We start from the raw sequence: 5,118 nt of genomic DNA on the forward strand, positions 1-5,118 counted from the left end.
AAAAGGATTTAGGGGGCTTCCCTGGTGGCGCAGTGGTTAAGACTCCGCCTGCCAAGGCAGGGGACGCAGGTTCGAGCCTTAGTCCGGGAAGACCTCACATGCTGCGGAGCAACTAAGCCCGTGCGCCACAACTACTGAGCCCGCGTGCCATGACTACTGAAGCCTATGCACCTAGAGCCTGTGCTCCGCAACAAGAGAAGCCACTGCAATGAGAAGCCTGTGCACCGCAAGGAAGAGTAGCCCCCGCTCACCACAACTAGAGAAAGCCCAAGCACAGCAACGAAGACCCAAAGCAGCCAAAAATAAAAAAATAATTAACAAACAAACAAAAAAAGTGTTTAGAGTTGCTGAAGGACCCTGAACACATCCAGTCGTGCAGTGCAAAGTGATGGAGGAATCCATGTTCAATCCAGACTCAGCAGTATATGGGTCACAAGTTTTCACTGAATTTTTGATGTTTCAGGTTACTTTTTGTGATTGGTCACATTTTTAGATGAATCAATTCACTTGTCTGATTTGTATTTATTTACAACCCAGGAGTGAGAATGAGCATGACCTGCTTGGGCTGGTGGAGGCACACATGAAGTGAGATTTTTTCCAGTGTCATGCATTGAGCCATCTACCACCCTTGCATCGTCTCATTCAATCCTCACATCACCCCTTTGATGGAACCATGTTATCTCCATTCTCGGGATGAGAAAATGGAGGCCCAAAGAGGTTAAGGAACTTGTTTGTTCCAAGTCACTTAGCAAATAAGTTGTACAGCCAGGATTTGAACCTAGAGACAGCCCTTAGAACCATTGTGGACTTCATTGTAAGGACAATTTGTAATTGTAGATCCTTAGCCACTTTAGGTTCTTGAACTGGGGAACGACTTGATGAAACTGAAGGAAAGGAAGAGCTGTCCAGTGGCATAATACAGGATTCACAGACAGAGGAAAAAACTGGAGTGCAGAGATCAGATAGGAGGTTGTGGCAGCAATGCAGGCCCTGGAGACAGTGATTAGGGTTTGGAACTAGAAAATCTGGTTCTAGCCTTGTCTCTACAGTGATGCTGCTGGTTGGGGAACCTCGGGCAAGTTACAGCCACATCTCTGAAGCCGTGTTAGTCCTCCCCAAATAATGGGCTTATAAATTGAGACAAGAAAATCTCTTTCAAACTCTAAAATTCTGCTTGATGTCTTTAAAATATAATGCAGTTTAAAGATTTATATTTGAAGACCCTAAATATCATCCAGAATCCAGAAAAGAAATTAAATGTAATAATTCTCAACATAAATATTTTTTTTCAAAGTTCAAAGGAAGAAAATTGTTTTTAAGAATGCTTTTTAAACCAGATTATATTGAGACAAGCCAATCATCTCAGCATCTTATTGTTTTCTTTGTTTAAAAAAAATGACTTGGGGGGACTTCCCTGGTGGCGTAGTAGTTAAGAATCTGCCTACCAATGCAGGGGACACGGGTTCGAGCCCTGGTCCGGGAAGATCCCACCTGCCATGGAGCAACTAAGCCCATGCACCACAACTACTGAGCCTGTCCTCTAGAGCCTGCAAGCCACAGCTACTGAAGCCCACGTGCCACAACTACTGAAGCCCGCGCACCTAGAGCCTGTGCTCCACAACAGGAGAAGCCACCACAATGAGAAGCCCGCACGCCACAACTAGAAAAAGCCCGCGCGCCACAACTAGAAAAAGCCAGTGCACCACAACTAGAAAAAGCCCGCACGCAGCAACGAAGACCCAACGCAGCCAAAAATAAATAAATAAATTTACTTTTAAAAAAAAAAGACTTGGGTATTGTTGCAGTAGTGGTTGATATTAAAATCAAATAAGAATATTACTCTTGAAACAAATGAAATGATTTAAACCTATCTAAGATATTTTATGAAAATATACCTAGGAGACACAAACTGTATTGTCATCAAATTAATTTGCTTTCTTTTTTTTTTTTAACATCTTTATTGGAGTATAATTGCTTTACAATGGTGTGTTAGTTTCTTCTGTATAACAAAGTGAATCAGCTATACAAATACATACATTCCCATATCTCCTCCCTCTTGCATCTCCCTCCCACACTCCCTATTCCATCCCTCTAGGTGGACAAAGCACCGAGCAGATCTCCCTGTGCTATGTGGCTGCTTCCCACTAGCTGTCTATTTTACATTTGGTAGTGTATATATGTCCATGCCACTCTCTCACTTCATTCCAGCTTACCCTTCCCCCTTCCCGTGTCCTCAAGTCCATTCTCTATGTCTGAGTCTTTATTCCTGTCCTGCCCCTAGGTTCATCAGAACCCTTTTTTTTTTTCAGATTCCATGTATATGTGTTAGCATACGGTATTTGTTTTTCTCTTTCTGACTTACTTCACTCTGTATGACAGACTCTAGGTCCATCCACCTCACTACAAATAACTCAATTTCGTTTCTTTTTATGGCTGAATAATATTCCATTGTATATATGAGCCATATCTTCTTTATCCATTCATCTGTCGATGGACATTTAGGTTGCTTCCATGTCCTGGCTATTGTAAATAGAGCTGCAATGAACATTGTGGTACATGATTCTTTTTGAATTATGGTTTTCTCAGGGTATATGCCCAGTAGTGGGATGGCTGGGTCTATGGTAGTTCTATTTTTAGTTTTTTGAGGAACCTCCATACTGTCCTCCATAGTGGCTGTATCAATTTACATTCCCACCAACGGTACAAGAGGGTTTGTTTTCTAAGCTCAAATTTAATTTAAAATATGATATTTCTTCAGCTGGTTCAATCAACAGATTTTAAAGGGATTTTAGGTAGAGAACATAGGAAATAAATATAGTAGCGTTGAAACGAATAATTAACAAAATAGTTGTTCTGTGTTCTGCTGCCTGTGACGCTTCTAGAAGCCAGGCTCTTCACACTGCTAGCAACTGCAAACTTTTCTCCATCCTCATATCCTATAACAAATCCATTTCCAAGCCCTGCTGAGTTCTTGGTCTCAGTGTTTCTCAGAAATAACCCTTCCTCATCTGCAAAGATTTAGGGGTGGGGTTCCCATTCCTTGGTTGCAGAAGTGGCCTTCTCCTGAGGGCAAATGGCTCTTCCTGATATAAAGTTGGCTCTATTATTAAAACCTTCAGGGATCCCATTAGCTTGTAGGATGAAATCTAAATTCTACAGTGGAGATCCCCATCCTTTCAGCCGAGCAAATGCATTAGCTTTTTTACACACTTTAGTCCTCCACACCTGAGATTTTGCTACTCGGCAGGCTCTCCTCCTTCTCTCTGCCAGTTTATGACCATCACCTCCTTTGATTCTGTCTTGAAACATTTCATTCAGAATGTTTTCCTGGGTTAGTAGATACTTAGCAAGTAAACAACTTCCGTTTTTGAGTTTTTAATCACATTAAGTGCATTTAAGATAAATTATCCAAGTCTAGGGATAATATCCAAGTCTAGGGAAAAACAACTTATAGAGATTTTCATTCTTTAAGAAATCACCCAACAAGGAAATATATTCAATATCTTGAAAACACCTTTAATGGAAAATAATCTGAAAAAATTATAGACATATAATCTATCTATATCTATATATAACTGAATCACTTTGCTGTAACTTGGAACATTGTAAATCAACTTTACTTCAGTTAAAAGGAAAAATGCACACAAAAAAATCACCCAGAGTGCTTTTACTTTGTGAGGAGACAGCACTCCAATTTTTAGGTGTATGCTTTTTCGCTAGGAATCCACATTAGAATCAGAGCAAAACGACTCTTGATGGTGACCTCTAGTGGGCAGGGGACAATCCTACGAAATTATGAAAAGTGAAGGGCAAAGTAAAACCTTTCTCAAGTAACCAGCTGGGTTTACTCTGAGGTCAGAAGACCGCATCCACTCCATCCCACCCCACTCTTATTTTTTCTTCCAGTACTTGTTTTACATTTAACATAGCTTGCCTTACAACTCACCTGTTTCGCCTCTGGCGGGTACTGCGCGGGCAGGGCTGCCTGTATCGGGTGCCGTGTGAATTGCTGGGAGCAATTTAAAATAATCCCTGCCAAATGGAGCCCACTCCCAGAGCATCGAGCAGTGCCCAGGGCAATTCGCTCTGCAGAGCCTTAAAGGGCTCTTCAAGCTCCGAGGGCCGGTGCTGCAGCCGACTTGGAGGTGCATGGGGGAAATCAAGACATTATGAAAAGGAGGAGGCAGACGAAGGCAATGCGAAATTCTGTTCTTGCCAGTGGCAAGGCAATTCTCCCCAGACTTTCACGCCACTCCGCAGGAAGCGTCACGAGAGGGTCCAGCGGCGCTACACTTCGGCGCTCTTTTAGGACCCGCGCCCCAGAAAGCGGGGGCTCGAGCCGCTCCCCTCCGAGACAGGGCAGGCGGGAAGGCGGCACCGAGACTGGGTGCTGGGATGTGTGGCCGCCTTCGGAGCACGCGGTACGTAAGTCTCCGCGCCGGGAGAGGAAGAACAAAGTCGGCAAGAAAAGAATTGCTGGGGTGCCTTGTCTGAGAAATCCTTTGGGGCGGTCTTAGAAACCGAGCTGGGCTCCGAATAGCTTCTGAAAAAAGCTCTCCCAACGCCGTCTGTCCCCGCCCCTCATATCCCGCACCCCAGTCCTCACTCCTCCTTACCTTCCTGTCGCCTCCCTTTGGGGGCCGTTAAAAGGGCCCTTGGAGACTCCCCAAGTCATCCCGATGGTCCGGGGCGGGACGCTGGAGCCGAGACCCCGGCCGCGGGGCTTTGCTACCCCTTCCACCCGGGGCTCCAGGTTCAGCGCATCCCTGCTCCGCAGACCCCTCCTGGCCACTGGGGGCGGGAGCGGAGGGGGAGGACGGCGTCACGAGGCGGGGAGCCCGAGGTCCAGGGAGGGGCGCCGGGGAATCCCAGCCCGAGCGAGGTGAGGGCGCGGATGGGAAGAGGAGGGCGGCGCGTGGAGGGAGGTGAGCAGAGCGGAGCCAGGAGGCAAGGAGGGGGAACCGCGAGGAGGCCCCGCCCCCGCCTCTCGGAGCCGGCTCTTCGCCGCCTCCGAACCCGCTCACTTTACCTCTTGCCTCTGGACGGTGGCGGGGCGCTAGCTGGAGCCGCGGCCGGAGGGAGCGCCAGGGACCCGGAGACATCCAGCGCCAGCGCCTC

The 5,118-nt window shown here is 46.4% G+C and overlaps 1 long non-coding RNA gene across 2 annotated transcripts in view; it reads right to left on the minus strand.

Moving 5' to 3' along the window:
* The window catches only part of LOC117199476 (uncharacterized), a 40,592-nt gene extending 35,767 nt beyond the window's left edge, over positions 1-4,825 (minus strand). For both annotated transcript variants that reach the window (XR_004480727.2, XR_007470884.1), the window contains exon 1: positions 4,617-4,825. This is a non-coding gene — a long non-coding RNA (uncharacterized LOC117199476). The remainder of the gene's footprint in view (positions 1-4,616) is intronic.
* Positions 4,826-5,118: the final 293 nt, after the last annotated feature.

Source organism: Orcinus orca, chromosome 13 (assembly GCF_937001465.1).
Source record: "Orcinus orca chromosome 13, mOrcOrc1.1, whole genome shotgun sequence".
NCBI classification, from domain to species: domain Eukaryota; kingdom Metazoa; phylum Chordata; class Mammalia; order Artiodactyla; family Delphinidae; genus Orcinus; species Orcinus orca.